General features: G+C 31.0%; 1 pseudogene; it reads right to left on the bottom strand.

Annotated features, from left to right (window-relative positions):
• The window catches only part of LOC149575917 (26S proteasome regulatory subunit 10B homolog A-like), an 80624-nt pseudogene that overhangs the window by 9956 nt on the left and 50380 nt on the right, over window positions 1–20288 (bottom strand).

Here is a 20288-nt window from a genome sequence, read left to right as displayed (position 1 = left end):
CAAAAGTTTCTTCAGCAATAGAAAGGAAAGAAGGTAAAGAGGCTATGAATGTTTAATTGATCAATAATGATGTACAAGAACCTCCAAATTTTTGAGTGATGCCTACAATTGCATACAAGGGAGATCTGTTAGGAGCTTTATCAATGATTTTAGCCAAATATCTAATGATATCTAACGTAAGATGTTGTTGCATATGTAAGGTACAAGATATTAGAGACCTAGGGATCAGGGAAACCTATCAGAAGTTGTGTGAAAATGGAATACTAAAGGAAGATAACAAACTCATAGAATGAAAAGGGTTAACATGTGCCTTAGATTTTCCTTAGGTATTCAAAATAGAGTGGATCAAACTTTTTTTGAGCTAAATTCATGATAACTAGCTATGGTTGGAAGATGGTAATGTTAATATCACTAAGTGAATCATTCATAGGGTAATAGGTTATATTACCCTAGATAGACACAAGACTATGAGGAGTGATGACAAGGAAGCGATTGAGAAATCTACAAGAGTAGTATGGAACAAGAGGGGAATGTTAATTGATACAATCATAGACCCTTGCATTTTTAGTGCATGTGATGGCACATAGGTTCTATCAGTCTAGAAGACTCAGCAATGTGTCATGTACTTCTATTGACATAGGTTACAAGATTGTTAAGAGAGATCACAACTATGACCTAACTAAGCTACAACTTCAACAATTATTAGAAAACCTAGAAGCTATTAGGAAAACAAAGAAATCTTCATGTAAGTTTGGTTCACTTATTGTTTGTATTTTTTCTTATGTGCAAAACACATTTCCTACATTTGGAAAAGTGGTATGGAAGATTAGTTAATCTATTACTCAATAGATAGGAGATTTCATTGATAAACTAGGAGAGAACTTGATTCAGTTATGACTATTTTCTTTGAATATTTTATGAAGTCAATGAAGCAAAGATCAAGGATACATGTATATCTAGTGGAGAAACATTATAATGATGTTTTTTTCCTTGTCGATGATGATTATACATATGTTCAAATGGTTATTACAAGGGTGAGGTGGCTAAAAAATTTATCTTATGAGGTGAATGTTGATGAAGGATCTGCAACCATCACTGCACTATTGGCATAGGATATTGACAAGAATGCTAAGGCATTTGGTACTAATGAAGAGGCTAAGGAAATAATTATTATCAACTTTCAAACTTCTACCACTAACAGGAAGAAGAATAGATTGATGAAGAAATTTAAAGAACAATTTGGTGATGAAGATGAAGAAGAAGAAGAAGGTCAAGGACCTTTACAATTGACACATGAACTAGGTGGGGATCAAGGTTTAGATGATGAAGAAGAAGTTGAGGAAGAACCTAAGAAACTAGAAAGAAGAGGAATGAACAATAGAAGAAAGTGTAGAATCCAAAGAAGATAACAAAGAAGAAAGAACAAAAGCCAATTGCACTTTTAACAAGGTCAAGCACAAGGGCTATCATTGCATAGGAAAAAGAAGCACAATAAGATAAAGGAAAAAGAAAGGATGATATTACAAAGCTAAGATTTCCTAAAAAGAAACCAAAAAGGAAATACAAACCTCAAGATGGATTAGATAAAGAGATGGCAATGTTAGATGATATAAGTCAATTCAAAGTGGTAAGCCATAATCCCTCATTTGATATAGATAATCTATGTGAGAATATAAAGAATAATGAAAATTTATTTGAATTTTCATATATTGATTTTGATAAGTTAGATAAAGGAGACAAGAATACCATTGAAGAAGCTATTTATGATATGATGGCTACTTTCAAAACCATCCTTTAGAGATTTCTAACTCTATACCTAAAATTTTATATGAGAGAGTTGAGAAAAAATGGAAATACAACATGCACACTGAAAAAAAAGATTAGAGAGGCTACTTTAGCTCAAGTAATGTCTACTCTTGATAAGAAGATGATTAAAAAGGCTACAAAGAAGTACAAAGGGATATTTTCTCCTAAATATATTGCTTTTCATATTTTGAGGAATCGAGTTGAAGAGGTGATAACCCAAAGTACACTACTTTGGAAAGAAATCTATGGGTTGACCAAAAAAGTTGTGGAAGAGAAGGAAGAAATAGAAAAGGATGACACACAAGATAACATAGATGTCAATGTGTCAAACACTATTCCTCCACATGAAGAGAAAGAGAGTCTTTAGGATGCTATAACTATAAAAGATACCCCTAACAATAGCACATAGAATGTAAATCCACTCAGTGATGATGATACTAAGAAATTGCAACAAGAATCCACTAATATAGCTATTCCATACACAAATCCTATATTGGTTAGGATTGATGAATCTCAAAAGGCTGAGATTGCATCCATAGAGAAACAACAACAAGATACATCTATTGTGCTCCCACTTGTTGTAGAAGTAAAGGAGAAAGAATCACATGATAAGGTTTTGGAGAAGAAAGAAGAGCTTACTAATGCACCACCTAAAGTGCTAACATTACCATTGAGATGAAAGAGAAAGAGGAAAATACACTAGCTATATCATTACCTAATCTACAAAGCTCATGTATACTAGCAATTATGGTAATTGATAAAGAAGGAAGTGGAGAAAATAAGGGTAAGGAAGGTAGTCTTGTACCCAACTCACCAAAACATATTGAAGATCATAAGGAGGATGAGAAAGTAGAAGAGGATAATACAACTATTGAGATAGAGGAGCAAGTAGCATACAAATACCAGTGACCACATCACCTCTTAGCAGCTAGACTCTTTAGATACTGAGTACTCTAGCTACACCATTGTAGATATTAGTGTTGAGTATTAGCCCACCAAAGAGTGTTGAAACCACAACACTACAGGATATTAGTTTTGATGAAATTATTGTTTTACCTTAGTTCAATCCTACAACAATCACACTTGAAGAAATGGAGATACTCCAGGAACCCTGACAAAAAAAATCAAGGCAAGAGAAGCTCAAGAGAGAGCACAAGCAAAAATAGGTTTCGCATGAGATCAAAGAAATTTTTATTGATGCTTTTTGTATTTTAGATTCATTGTCCAATAAGCCTATCATAGAAAAACTTGTATATATAGTTGATAGGACAAAAGATGAAGACATAGAAACTAATGTATATTTATTGGAATGGTTTGAGAAGAAGTTTCACACTAAGATCATGGATAAGATATCCAGTATTATTGAACTAAGATAGTTTGATTTGTCAACTAAGATGGATAGTGTGAAGAAAATTTTGGACAAAATATACTCTCTATATAGTAAATAATGCAATGTTGATATCTTTACTCAAGATACTCAACAAACAATAGTTAAGTTACAAGGAGATCTTAAGTCTACTGGATCTTCATTGAAGATATATCTAGGCACAAGTCAATTACATTTTTAGAGATTATTGCTGACATAGAGTAGGCTTTCTGAGTTACAAGAAAAAGATGCAAATGTAAGATCAACTTTGATCGACATTTAGTCCATGTTGTCCCCATATATGGAATTTTTGTAGAAAGAACTAGCCTTTGTAGAGACATCAATGAAGGAAGATTCATATATTTATACACAAGATCTACTTGACATGGAAGCAAATTTAGAAATTTAGATCCAATAATTAGATGTAACCAGAGACAATTGGGATTTTGCATTAGGAATCATAATGCAAGTACATAAGACATTTTTAGATAAATATACTTTAAGTGAACAACCCTCAATGACATAAGTGTCAAAAAAGGGGAATTTTGAAGTTTTTTATAAATTTTGAGGAATTTTTCATGGAAAATATTGAATTAAAGGGAGTTATAGAACCAGAATGAAGTATTTACTTAGGGAGAGTAACATAACAAGGTACTAAAAACATTTTTGAAAATTTTGAGATTTTGAAATTTTGTATAGAGATCAAGTAGAATTTATACATTGTTTGACTTATGCATGAATTAAGATTATATATGACATGACAAAGTGTTTTTTCCACTTATGTTAAAGGGGGATATTGTTAATCTCATTATGGTTTTGACAAAGTAGTGACAAAACACTTAGTCATTATCTAGCATAGTTGGTTGGTCATCACTACAATTGAGCCACTCCTTAGGTTGAGTGCATAGTGCATGCCAAGTGAATAGTGTGAGTTGAGTAATTAGTGTGAGTTGAGTGATTAGAGCATCCAAAGCATAAGTCTCTAGAAAATACATGCCAGGTGATATGACTAGTTAGTGTCAAAAACTAGTACGTATTGAACAGTCAATGTGTACCAAGTCACTCTAGTGAGAAATCAATATATTTTGAGTTATTTAGGAGCTAAGAAAACAACATCAGATTATAGTTAAGGTTGAGCATTAGAAGCCTATTGATGCCCAGTGAACCATTCATTAACATACAAGTTTGTAATGGCGCAAACTATTATGTAAGATATTTTTGGCTAACATAATCTTGAATTTTTGATATCAAGATATAAGGATCAAGTAATATCATGCATTCCTATGTAACACTTGAAACAAATCATAAAAAGAGAAGCATTAAGTGGCAATAACAATAAACCAAAGTTGTTGATTATTACCTAAGATAGTCTCCATGATGCCTACTTAAAGAGGTAAACCCTAAGGAGGAGTTATGTTCGAAGAGAGATATGAAGAGGAGTATCATGCGTGAAAGGAGGCCTGGATAAGATGCTTAAGTGAAGGATTAGATAGAAGAAATAGTTGATGAGAATAGAACTAGTTGTGAAGACAAGTTGTGAAAGGTCAGAAAATATATATTAGATCAGGAGGATCAAGATACAAATTGTGAAGAGGAGATCTAACATCTAGAAAATGGGTGATAACTAAAGGATCAGGAACTAGATCATTTTAACAAGTGATATAGGGTAAATCTCTTAATAGAGTATTCATAAAAAACTTTTGCAAATATCCTAGTAGAGTTCTTACTTAACTATCAGTTTAAATCCTTTAGTCAAGGTGAGACCTAACAATATTTGTAAGCCTTTAATAGGGAAGACCTCTCATAGGGTAGATCATAGTTTATGATCAAAACTTTGTAGCCATAATTGGCTACACTTTATTGCTATAGTAGTGAAGATTTGTGGGTGTCATCCCCACCCCAGTTTTACCTTCTCCTTGGAGGGTTTCTAGGTAACCAAAATCTTTTCTATTATGTGTTGATTTACATTATGCTATAAATGTGATACATGTTGCATATTTTAGTTTATATACTAAGTTATGAGATGAATAAGGGTGAAATGTTTTATAGTCAAAAATTTTAAGTACCATTTCACACCACCCCCCCCCCCCCCCCCAACCTTCTTAGAACTTACTTTCTCATTTATATTTCCAACAATCACATCCCCCCTTAGTTACTATCCCCCTTTTGACAACAATGTGAAAGGTCATTATAAATTTTCAAGTGAGTCTTATAAAACCTTGTATTTATCCTTGTACCTTGCATGTATTGAGAACATCAATTTCATCATAGTCACTTTTACAACTTCAGGAATGTTCCTAAAGTGTGAACACTTATGCATCAACTTCATAAATATTTTTCAATTCATTTATGAATTGATGCAACATGCATCTTCACCTAGTAAATTTTGGATAGGGGAAGGACCCCTAGTTTACCTCTTAGATAATCAAAACCATCCTTAGGTAATGGTTTTGTAAATATGTCAATAATTTGTTCCTTAGACTTCACATATTCAAGACTCACTTGTTTCTCTTGTACTTTTCTCCCTCAAATAATGATATTTGATTGATATGTACTTTGTTTTTGCATGCATCACAAGATTTTTTGAAATATTTATGGCACTAGTATTATCATAGTAATTAGTAATAGGATCAATTACCTCTTCTTATATTCCTTCCAATAGTTTCTTAATCTATACAATTAATGAACAATTGGTTACAATAGTAAGATATTCAGCTCCAGTAATAGATTGTGAAATACAACTCTATTTCTTGCTTACCCAAGTTACCAACCTTTCTCCTCTCCACAACTTGTTCTTTTTTTGTCATCAAAATTACTAGCCCAATCAAAATCTGTGTGGAATTTAATATTAAAGTCACCCTCTTTTTGTTAGATAACTAGGGTGGGGGGTGAATCAATTATGTCTAGTTATCTCACAGTCCCTTCGAACATTTCATCACCATCACAGCAACATAAATATTAACAATAATAACTTCAATACATCCAATCACTTGGTAGATTATATATCTAACATAAAAATTAACTCATAAATCAACTTCTTCTCAAACTATCATCAACTATTCCTTGCATTACCAATTTTTAGTAAATTTCCAATTATTACCTAGTGATAACTTAGTTATCACTGAGTTTTAGTACACTATAAAAACATGTAAATCAACTTGCAACAAAAATAAAATTCACACAATTTTGATACCAATATTTAATATGGAAACCTTTTTATAGGGAAAATCACTTGGGACTAGCAACCCAAAAATTTCACTCTTTTGAAGTGATCTCTATTAGGAGATTACCTTGTTAAAGGTTACATACACTTTGTTAACATGACCTTGTTAATGGATTTCACCAAAAGATCGTATAGACCTTATCACTCCCTAATTAGAACCAAAAAGAGTGACCTAATTTAGAGGACTTACAAATGCCACTAATAGATGTTACCATATAGGATTTCATAACATGTTAGGTCCACTCAGTGCTTCCGAGATTTTTTGCTACAATGGTTAAAATGTAAATAATATAAAATGATTTATAAATAATATCAACTATGTTTTCATGATTACATCTTAGTTTTCTCTATCTTTATATTTACTTTCTTAACAACTTCTTTTTCTTTTCTCTGCTTGGCTTGGATCACTTGGCTCTTTTCTCCTTCAAAAATGTCACTCTCCACAACAACATTTAATCATATCTCTTTTAATTTTATCAACTCTCAAATAACCTCACAATGAAATCATTATCCACTTCGAAGTAGCAACCTAAAAATTTCATTTTCTCCTACTTAAATAGATTTCTCAATGCTTCAAGATCCTTCTATGTTTTTATGCTTAACTAGAATCATCAATCTTAAGTTTAAAACTGAATTCCTTCATACAATGACTTTAGAAACATAGAAAATATAACTTTGTGTCCATTTTTATCCTTCTTCAATTTCCTTTGTCAAATCCTTCTTTATTTTTATCCATCATTGATCTTGCAACAAACTTTGACTCTTGTAATAGACCTTCTTTAACTTTCTAAATTTCCATGAAAAGTCAACCTTAGATTCCAATTTCTCAAACTTTTTCATCTAGTTGTCACTTGGTAAAAATTAAACTTACTCTAGAAATATATAACTCAATTAACATTGACTTGCTCAAGCAACACTGTGTTCTTCATTCCTCTTTATTATAGCTCGAGCAATATTGCAGTCACTTAGTGAATATAGTCTCCCTTCATTAATTGTGTGACCTAGTTAAGCTTGTGAACATTAACATATTGCAACAATACATGATTGTAAAAAAATCAAACTAATATTACATAATCATTGTCCAACTCATTAAAGTATCCATTGAATACCTTACATATCAACTCTATCTTGATCATACTTTCTTCAAATCCTCTTCATCAATCAAATGATATGGTACCTTAAGTTAGCATGATGTCTAGCCAAAGACTTTAAAATATAATTAATATGACTCTTTTACATAAATGCATAGCATCATCAATTACAATATCAGTTGTGGTGAAAAATATCCCCCTTTGTCATTGATGGCAACACATTACATAAGATAATCAAATGTATGCATTGTCAGCAACACAACTTTGCAATTTTGGTTCTTCCAACTAATACTCAGTTTGTATCATCAATAGCAACAAAAATTTGCAACATCTTCAACATTACTCAGCATTGCTCCCCCTTTGATTATGATCTCTTGTTCAGGTTTAGTCTTCAAACTTTTTGCAATATATTATTTCCTTTAGTTACTCTCCTCCCCCTTTCTTAGTTATTAATCTAATCAAATTTTAGTTAACTAGTTGTGCAATAATCATGCATAGATTAAAATAATAGAGAATATGGAGGATTTATGATAGAATATTAAGAGATAAGTAGATAATTGTTTATTATATTGTGAAACATAAGTGAATTTATGAATTATTTATGTATTTTGGGATTAATGGATAAGTATTACTATGATTAATTGAATAAAATATATTATTAAATCAATTAATAGTGATAAATGAAATGAGGAAGTATAACAAAATGAGGAAAATGTCAAAATATTATTTTTTAATGTTAGATATAATATTAAAAGGTGACAAGAAATAAGTGTTTTTAATTTGGCCTTCTTTGAAATGACATTGTTGATTGAAACTCAGTCATTTATTTTTATTTATTTTTAAATAGATAGATTTGATAAAGGACAATGTGGACATGAGTACTGCATGTAGAAATCTACATAATACACTAGTGTCCCAAAAAGTGCATGATCCAATAGACTATTGGAGTATTACATTTCCTAGAAACCAAAGGATCAAAGTGTGTTATTGATAGTTATAATAATTTGTAAGTACATCTATATAAGGATAATTTAAGATTGCAATTTTTTACAACCACACCCTTCAATTGCAAGCTAACTAATTGTACACTTGTTTTGACACATTGGTGAAAGGAATTTTCCCAATATGGTCCAAGGCATCCAACACGAATCGATATGATATAATTTATAACTCTAGACACAACAATAGATAATCAACATACTATAATAGATCTTTGCACTAACATAGAATCAAAGATACTGATAGAATATTTAGAATAACTAAGAGGGGTGGTGAATAGTTATCCAAGGTCCATATGTACCAATTGAAAAAACAAACACTTAAATAATTTCAAGTCTCATCATTCTATTGCTTGGTCTCTACTATAAACTATTAGCAACATTAGCTAGCTGCCCATTTTTCTAAAATAAATGACTTAGTGAATGTAAACTTTAATCAATAAAACATCATAATAACATCCACACAAGTTTGACACTAGGATTTAACATGGAAACCCAATTTGGGAAAAAGCACCAATAACATGTCACCAATTTTCACTCTTCTAAAGTGAGCCATATTAGGACCCAACCCTATTAAAGGGTTGCAATACACACTATTAAATTTAACCTTGTTAAAGGATTTAATCACCCTTTTAGGAGTGGTATTTTTAGATTATTTTAGAACATTCTGTTAGAATGTCACCTAGCTAAAGGATTTACACAGACTGTTAAGTCTTTTTGACTGTTAGGTCAACCTTGATTAAATGATTTCAAATACTATTCACAATGGTTAGAAAGTAACAACAGGTTTGATCTATTAAGTACAACTCACTTTTCATGTATAGATCTTTGTTCTGCTCCCATGTATAGATTCACTGTCTTTCCTCCATTCTCATCTCAATCTCAGATTCTCTTGGCAACCCTTCAAGCAATCACCCTTCACTTATTGTCAACTTAGTTAAGCTATGATATCCCTCTTATAACTAAATGATAAGATTAAGTATCTGATAGACTTCTTATTGAAAAATAGTTGATACAATCACCTTAAGATCATGATTCTCCAAGTTGAGATAAGGCCTACAGTAGAATGGATTGGGTGACATCACTTAGGTACCAGATAAAGCCTATGAGTATCGCGTAAGGCCTGGTGACGGGATACTCCAAGAAACATACAAGGGAACCTTCTTGGAAATGATGATCGAAGAGAGGTAACAATAATGAGGGCGATTGATTTATATATATAATGTGTAATAATGATTTTTTTGTTGTAGGTTCACAATTATGGAAAGGCATAATGTGTGTCCTATGTGTTTGCATCGTGTTTGCTCTATGTCTTCATCTGTCTGCATCGTGTCTACTTTGTGTTTTCATGATCTGTCTACATTGTGTATGCTTCCTATTTTCATTCAATGTATATTTCATAAATCTTTTTGGCCTTTTGAATGAAAGTACATTTTGTGTCTATGACAGAGTTTGTATATGAATGATTTTGCTTGAGGACAAGCAAATTCAAGAGGGGATGGCTGTGATATCCCCATTTTAGTATATAAATTAATTATACATAAGGAGTATAATATTAATAATCGATAATTTATATATAATAAATTATAATTATTCTAAGTTACAAATATAAAATGTTATATATTATACAATTATAAATATTAATTATATATATGAATATGTAAATATTATTATCTATATATATAATTAATATATACATATATATCAACTATTTTATGTGCTATAATATATGACATTATGCCTATATTAAAATAATATTATTATAAATAATTAAAGTGATTCATATATAATATATAATAATAAATAATTAATATAATAACATATAATCATATATTATTATAATCATATATAATTAATATTTATGAATAGACACGCCTCTATAAAATATATGGTATATTATAGGTTGAGGGGACCATCATATAAATTATTATCAAATTGATATAAATAAATGTCAAATCTAAGGATGCCCCAAAAATGGGACATTACATAAGCCTTCTATTTAGATTTTCCAATCAACAACATCAACAACAAATCCAACTCTCTAGAACTCATTCACATGCACATAGCCTCTCTACACTTTTTTCTATTTTCTTATAGAAATTGCACTTTTTGTACCTCTTTAAATAGGTAGTTCCAATATTTTTGCACTTAAACACCACCATAGATCTTAGGGTTCATGATTCAGTCCATCAAATGCATTGTATCTAACCACCATTATGTTTATCTCTTCTTTTCTTGAAACTTCTCCTTGAATTCATCTCTTAGGTTGATTACCCAATCCTCTCCTAGAATTAAATGATCCAACTCATCAATACTTATCTTCAACATACTTTCCATTTCCCAGCAAAACAACTTAGTTAGGTGGAAATTATGATTCCTCATAATTAATCAAAATTTTGTTCCTCAACCAACACCACATTCTAACACTCAATCGTAATTGGGTTACTCGGTCATTATTAAAATTCTCACTTAATATCAACACTGTCACTTAGTCAATACTGATGCTTGTTCCACACTGAATTTTCTCAGAACTTACTATGGCTTAGTTGACACTAGCATCACTTGATATGTTCATAAAAATTCTTTAGTCTTCTACTCTATTACTTGGCCTAGCCTACACATTTGATCTATCCTTGTTCACACTTTCAAGTCGTGTACATTACTAACTTCTCCTCTTGCAACATGATTCAAACAAGCACTTTATCTTGTCAAAGTCTAACTAATCAAATGTCCATTTCTAGTTTCCTCTTCATAACTAATCAAATATCCAACTCTATCTTTGTTCACACTTTCAAATCTTGTACATTACTAACTTCTCCTCTTGCAACATGATTCAAACAATCACTTTATCTTGTCAAAGTCTAACTAATCAAATATCCATTTAAATAGTCACTCTATCCTCTAGATACTTTTTTTATAACTTTGGACATCTATTTTAGTATCATATGCCTCCCATTTCATTTGTGAAGAATTGATAGATGGTCCTTTGCACCTTAAAACTTGTTCTAGACAATGTTGATTTAATGGATACCATTCATTCACTAGGGGTCCTTCTCTTGTCATATTGCAAGTGATGTACCTAATTTACCTAGCTATAAAGGATTAGAAAATAGGAAAATATTTAAGTGATTCTATGGAAGAATCATAAAACCCAAGGGACAATTCTATTAAGGATTACCATTGACCATATGCAAGGTGTGGTAGTTATTTGGTAGCCACCATCAATTTACTGATACAATAATTAAAAAGTATACAATTTTCAAATCTAAATGATTTTTGATAGAAACAATTTACAGTAATAAGTTATTTGACCCATATTGCATAACATGTGTCTAGAACAATGCAAAAATTTTGTATCTAATGCTAAAATGTGTCTAGAAAAATTAGCCCACCTTCACACTTTTTTGAGAAGAAAACATAAACACAACATCCCTTGTAGAATGAGTTGAATACCATAAATAAACCAAAAGCTTTTATGTGTCATAAAGATGGATTGTGGGCTAAGAGTCATCTTAAATCTTCACTTAATTCTTACCATAGTTTCAAAAGAGGAATTTCAAATGCACATGAGACTTCATTCTTTGCGATGGCCAACAAGGTGAAGAGACTAGACATCTCAAAGCTACCATTAAAAACCTTGAGCTTGTTGACCAAAGTCTTATGCAATGGATGCCTACATCCTTAAGATATTGATATCCCTAAATTGTTGAGAGCATCACTACCCAAATATTGTTTGATGAAACTAAAAGTTGCCACATATAATATGCAGAAGGGGAACCTAATTTGGGATCCTAAAATAGCATTTCTATAGCAAAATGTGGGTGGAAAAACCTCCCTTCATTGAAACTCATTACTGGTAAAATAAGTTCCTTTTCTCTACAATACCTACTTATGTATGAAAAAGTTCTATAGTGATAAAATACTTAATAAACACAAAAAATACCTAATGCATCAAGCAAGGGCATGGGCATGACAATGTAATGGTAGAGCAAGGGCACAGGTACAACAAGACCTTCAAGGGCATGAGTGTGGAATATGTGGCATCGATCCATCTTATCTCCACTTGTGTCTTCATAGCTCTACAATATAGCAATTACAAATGGGGAATGGTTTACGTCATCTTTTCTCTTTTATATAATCATGCAAGATTCATAATTATGATGCCAACATCAGTATTGCGACAACATTGGGGATAATTGAAAAAAACATGAAAAATCATCCTCAAATTACACTACCATCACAAATTGTCATTGCAATTTGACCACAAATATTGTAGCAAACCTTAAGAACTTTTACTTTTCAACCATTCATTCATACATTCACCAGTTATCTTGTGCATGTAAAACTTTTAATAATAAACTTTTTGAAACTTGTAAGTATGATCTATCACATGCATGTAAATAAACACATAACATAACATCTATTACCAAGAAACCCTCTAAGGTGAAGGTAAAACTAGGGTGTGGATGACACCCACAAATCTTCACTACTACAATAATAAAGTTAACATGTTAAGGTTATAATGTTTGATCATAATATATAATCTACCCTTTGAGGGGCTATCCTATTAAAAGAATTTGAGACTACTAGGTCTCACCTTAGTAAAGGATTTAACACTTACACGTTAGTACATTTGGGCCCAAATTGTGGTGGAAGTCGATCTCAATTTTGATAGCCAGCCATCCCCAACTAATAGTAGCATGAATTGGCTCCTGTCTCATGGATGTAAAACTTTTTTTGTCACAAATTATGATGAAAAACTAGTCCATCATAACTGGGATGCCTAAAGCCATCATAATTTGGAAAAAAGAAAGGTGAAGAGTACCTCTTCACATCATCTTAATTTGGACAGCTGACTATCAAAATTATGATGGCTGACATTTTAATCTACCATCTCACTTGCGATAAAGTTGTTGAAGGCCCAACAAGCATCTGTTAGATTAGATGTCGCAAAAACAATGACATGTGATGATAATTTTGTTTGAGTGATGGCCATCTAGTGGTTATTACCATCACAGGTGTGACAGTGTGTGATGACAATGTTGTGAGAGCAACATCTTCCTGGTGGACAAGATGTCACAATTATGATGGCTTGTTGTATTACTAAAAAAAATGGTAATTTCAATATTCTATTATTAGTTACTACCATGGTAGAGAACTCTAGAGGTGTAGGCATCTAGACACACCCTAAATCTTGTTCCAACCTATGGGCTAGAGGACAAGCCTTGAATCAACATTTTCATATCTTTTAAATCATGATTGAAGTCATTGAAATAATATGGATCATATTAGAGATTCAAAGAATGCCTAAAAATATTACATCAAAATTTTAAAAGGAAAAGTGTGACTTAAGTCTTAAGAAAAATAAGGACCACATTGGTGCAATGATCACATTATTTGGATCACGTAGTCTACCACTTTAACATATAACATTTCTCAAATAAGGCCAAACATAACTTTTGTATGTTTGTTTTAAATTAAACAACATATATTTAATACATAGATCAATTCTTGAACAACTTGACTCTAGTTTCTCTTCTTCATTCAACTTGCAAACATCCTAAATGAAAAAGATAAGTACAAATTATAGGCTAGAGAGCACAAGGAACTCCAATTTTATAAAATGCTAAACATAAAGGGAAAGAAATTTCACCTTAATAAAATCTTCCTGGATTTCATAATCACACTCTATATGGATGGCTTCCATACTAGCTTCTATACAAATGTTACAAAGATTTGCTCCATTGAAGCCTTGATAAAAGTTGAAATAATCTCATCTATATAGTAATTAATCAAACAATAATTACCAACTCAAGAATATACTAGTGTAGTAAAGGATACAACTCAAATATTTTGGATAAATTTCAAATTATTAAAGAAATAGAACAAGACCTCAACAAGCTTTACAACAGCTTCAGAATCTTTGTCTCTATGTTTTACAATCCTTGTAGCATGCATTTTTTACTACTTCCATTATTTCTTGTTCATTTGGAAGTGGAATCTTAATCTTTCTATCCAAATAGCCAAGTCTAAGTATGGCTAGGTCCACAACATCAGGGCAATTTGTTGCCATGGTCATTTTTACCTACATTTAATGTTAAAATTAACAAGATTTTTAGGTCACAATGAAAAATACACTACCTTGAAGAATCTTAAATAAATTAAATAACATAGTTTCTTGTTTAATGGAGTTGATTGACAATTACAATAGCTTGAGCACCTTAAAACACAATACCTTTCCTAATTGTCAAAACCATCTAGTTGGTTAAGCAATTCCATTAAATTTCTTTGAATTTCTTGATCAACATGTGTTCCTTCACTAAAATGATGTCCACCAATTCCATTAATTTCATCCATAAATATGGTGCATGGCTGCAACAAAGGCCCACTATAACATTAAGCATTTCATTTATATTAATTAGAATACTTGTTAGTAGATTGCAATGCAATTACTAAGAAGAATAGGGTTGTAGACATATAGAGAAATACTTTTTAGTGTCAATACCTTCAAATTCTTAAATGTGATTAGCTAATAATTAAACATACACAATGTTTTGAAATAAAAATTAAAGTATTATTATATATAAACAAAATATTAGCACTTTAAATTATATTAACAAACACCAAAAATTAGTCTTTGATGTTCAGATGAATAAGAAGTCATACTTGGTGATCTTGTGCATTACCAAGCATTTCCCTGATCAACCTTGCAAATTTTCCAATATATTTATCTATTATAGCACTTGAAACCAACTTTAAAATAGTATTACAAAAGAAGGCATAAATCAAATCTCAAGTGCAAGGAATCAGAAAGTTGGATTGCATAAAAGTAAGATGGGTTTAAAAAAAGTTAAGCTACAACCTTAGGGAAATTAACATCAATGTTACTAGCTATAGCTCTTGCTAATAGTGTCTTTCCCATTCTAGGAGGTCCATATAGAAGTACTCCTTGAAATTGGAGAAAAAAATCAACCTCTATGAAAGAATTCCAACAAGAATAAATAAAACATGTAAGTTTAACTTTACATAAACAAGTAATCACCATGATTAATTTGCACCCCACACAAATTTTACCTTAGGAGGTTTGATTCCAACCCTAAGAAAGAGTTCAAGATTCATCAAAGGAAGTTTAATAGACTCTCTCAGCTCACTGATTTGATTTGCTAACCCTCCTACTACTAAGTAGCTCACATTGCTAGGATACTCATGTAGTGTATTATAAATAATAGGGTCTACTTGCATCCAATATACACAAACAAAATGATTAGCCTTTTTTTCCCCATAAAATCCCTTCTAAGATTTTGATATAATTTTTTCTTATTAACAGCTTGTTGATGTGAGATTCTAATGCTAGGTACCTCACAAGGAAGAGCCCTCATTATTGTAAGTGTTGTCATGTCAAGAACAACATGTCTGCTTGCAACAAGCTTATATTGATCTACGTTATTCCATCACCCAACAACATATCTTGGCCCATTGCTAGCTTTCAAAATTACTATACAAAGGAAAATTCATAATCCCAAATTTATAAAAACTAATTTACTTCAATAGTACAAACATGAACAGTTAAATATTAATTTGTTCAAAATCAAACATCCACTTGAGATAGAATCATAAATTCATAGGTGATACATATATTAGAATGAGAGTGAAATAAAGTATGATCCTATCACATCCACATTCCCCTATTGGAAAAATCCAAGAAATATAAAAATATTTGAAGGGGATTTTTTGAAGTACCCTTAAAATTATGGGAATAATATTTCAAAATGGAAATAACAAGGATCAAGAATAGGAGCAAGAGATGAGGATGCATCCAAATGGGGGATAAGGAATCTAGAAAATAAATATGATCCTATTTATTAAATTAAATATTTTTGTCACCTTTCAAACTACATTTATGCATTTGATTGCATGTTGAACATGTAAATATCATATAGAAGAATTTTTACAATATTACATCAATCAGTCACTTTTGCAACAATATTTGTGCATTTGATTGCATGTCAAGTATGTAAATATCATGGATATTAAATTTGTGATATTAATATTAAGTAATCAAGGAAAAACTATCTAGTGGACCTCGATTATTTTTTTGATTATACCCATGTTAAAACATGTCATACTTACTATACTATATCATCCAGTTACCTTTTGAAAACTATTTAAATAGTTGATTGCACATCAAATATGTAAATGTCAAGACTATTGAGACAAAAAATGACAATTGAGGAAAAAATATCTAATGGCGATTGACCAACTTTCTGAGTCTAACCATGTATGACAACAAACCAAGTACAAATTTAAGGAAATTGTTAAGTAATTAACTACTATGATAGTATGTTTGTCTATGAACTTTGTCACTTGCAAAGGAAGATAAACTACCCATACACACTAGTATGCAAAATAAAATGGGAGATTAAGAATGGAACTATATATTGCTCTATTATGGGGGGAAACATGTATCTATAGGACATAATTACACTTGAGTTGTTATTTAGAAGTGATAATAAATGGAAAAGGTTACATGGAAAAATTAAAAATTTAAAAGGTTCCCTAAAATATTATTCAACATACCACTACACTCAAAAGAAATAATGAGAATAGTTAATGAGAACACTATGAAACAATAAAATGCACAAGCACATGAGTTCTGGTGTATTCATATACCCTGAAAGATTTTTTTTCCCTTTAGTCTACTACCTCCGAACATATAAAGTCAATTTATATGACAAGATTCATTTAAAACTTTAAAAAATATATCATGAATCAATGTATACATTAGAATGATCTAATATAATTTATTTCCACTATTCAAATTCTTCTTCATGTCTCCCAATTTACAAAAAAAGTTATCAAATTCAATCATTCAATGATAAAATGGAAAATATAACAATAAGAGGAGGAAAGCCTAGTGACTCATACCTTTTCCCATCCTAGTGTTATAATTACAATGCAAGACAAGACATGAGAAACTACCAATACAAAAATGAAGATATGTAGTTGATGGAGTCCATCTTATGATATAAGAGGAATCTTCTCTTGCATCAAAAAAAGAAAGGACAAGATCATTTAATTTTCTTTCCATTATAAAAATAGCTTCATTCAATCTGAATATACAAGAAAAAAATTCCACCTTTGAAGCACAATGACCAGTTGCAACCTCATATTTTGCCAAGCTCCACCTTAATGGTGTTTCATGAGAAGCTATGAACATGAGTTTTCTATGTATTAAAAACATTTCAGTCTCCTCGACACTACTATCTTCTTCTTCTAAGGCCACTTCCTTTGGACATGGAAGGAAAGAGTCTCTTAAGCTCTTACATTTACAAATCTCTACAATTTGTCTGCCCAATAGTAAATAGAAGCAAAATAAATCCCAACAACATTAATTCTACAAGCAATTCAAAAGAAATCAAGCTAAAAACTTTAATCATGTTATTTACATTGGATCATAATTTCTAATATCTTTCTCTTATTTATATGATGAAGCATAGAATGTGATCCAAGATGTTGATGCAAAAATAACAATGCAATCAAACATGATTGCAGATAAATAAAAACAATAGAATACCTTAGAGAGGAATAATTTGAGGCAATCCTATACAAAGCCATTCTTTTGAATACTTCATACACTACAACTAAATTTCATAAATCAATCAGTTTGACTATGGCATCCTTCTGCAATGCCTAAAACCAAGATATTCACACAAATAGTTGTCATGCAATCATAGGTTAATGTTGAGCTTCACTTGGTTTCGAGAATAGTTAAATATTCTCTACTAATCAGAGTATCACATGATAATATTCATTAAAACATAAGTTTCATTAGAACATTCACATTAATGTTAAAACATAAGATTCATTAGAATATTCACATGAACATTCAATAGAACATAAATTAAACATCTAGACATAAACATCAATCATTATCAAATAAGTTGCATAACTTCACATGAATCATTTTTTTTTTAAATTTTTTTTTTGTTTTTTTTCCTTTCCTATATTGTTGCAAAGGCATATCCATGTCATCATCGATATTTCTTCTCACCTATGGACATACACTAATTTTCCTTTGCAAAGGTGGGTCCTCTAAAATAACAAATAAAAGGGTTAATTTTAAAAAATTGAGACTCTTTAAAGAATATTGTAGTGCTCTTTACCTTGTCCAACCACATCATCTTTCTCATCAGCTTGGACCTCAACATGCTCATTAGGAACAACCTTTTCATCCCCTACAATTTCAATAGAAGATGTTATTTTTCATCCATCTCATCATCAACATCATCACCACCACTATCTTAGTCATTGTCATCATCATCCTCATCATCATTGTTGTGATTAGTATAAGCATCATCATCATGATCAATAGTAGCATCATTTGCATCATCAAATAACTCTCGATCATGATCCACTTCTTCCTCTTCCTTGGTATCTTCTTCTTCCATCGCATTATAATTTATTGGCCTTCCCCTTGGATCATGTCTAACAACAAATAACCAACTTGGTTTACGTGGGACCTCTAAGTAAAATAGCTATTCACATTGGCTTGGAAGAACATATGGCTCATCCCTAATTGGCTCAAACAACCTCATATTAATCATTGAAATCCATTCCCATGCTCAATAATAGTTCTATTAGGATCATTTTGATTGATTTGTAGTTTGTACCATTTGATGATGAAGAGAACTAATTTCAAGGAATTAAGGTCATAGTCAAGTATATCAACCAAAATTCCATAGTATCAATTTTGAGATTCTCAAGGATGTAAGTCATTTCTAGATGAAATATTGGTCACCTAGATGACTGCACTTATCCCAAAATCACAAGTTCTCTTCGTGACATCTAAAACTTTGATGCAAAATTTATAACCATTACATAACATAGAATTGTTTCGTTTCACCTACAATAATGTCAAACATGTATAAATTATTGCATCATGAGTTCAAAAACATATAGTTGATTAAAAAACTTATAAGTTCCTAAAGATCTCTTAAATCATATACTAAATCTATTTCCTTTTGTGTAACATTGGGATCTCCATTACAATGAACTTGTTTAACCAATGAAGACACAGATTCCCATTTCAATCTATGACCAAAATTTTGACATCATTCAATCCACATCATCATCCGGTCTTGATTTTTTGCAATAAACAAATGTATTGCATCCCACTCTTTAGCAATTGTACATAAGTAAATAGATAACTTACAACTAATTTATTTTAAAGATTAAGAATTAATTAACTACAACAACATCTCATAATTTATTACCTTCCACATTCCTAAATCTATCATTCCCCACCAAGTACTCTCCTTTGAATTTTTTAATGAAGTCAAGATCCCAAATGCAATCTATATGAGTCTTTGTTGCAAGATTAAGAAGATATTGAGTATAGTACACCATCATCTAGTATACCATATATCCCTCAATCATAGAACCCTTGGGACATGCTCTTTGTTGAACCAAAGGATTCATCAAAGTCAAGTGTCTCTCAACCATCCACATTGACCTAGGTTGTATGAGTCCACACAATTCAATCTCCTCAACTGGTGTATGAGGTAGTCTTCTTATGCATTGAAAAAAGTTGAAGGTAAACACTTTCACATTTCACAAATTAGTAGAAAAATTATTTTCTACCAATATTTTATATCTTCTTTATGGATTTCTTTAGATGATAACCACCTACATTCAAAACACAAAAAAATATAAATATGAGACTTTACAATATATTACTTGTTTGTTATATTGATTAAATATCACTGGTTACCTCAGTGTATTTTTTAAGATCATATAGCACTTGT

This window comes from Cupressus sempervirens, chromosome 1 (genome assembly GCF_028749045.1).
Source record: "Cupressus sempervirens isolate cs-2001-9-10 chromosome 1, ASM2874904v1, whole genome shotgun sequence".
NCBI classification, from domain to species: domain Eukaryota; kingdom Viridiplantae; phylum Streptophyta; class Pinopsida; order Cupressales; family Cupressaceae; genus Cupressus; species Cupressus sempervirens.
This window is presented reverse-complemented; position numbering and strand designations above follow the sequence as displayed.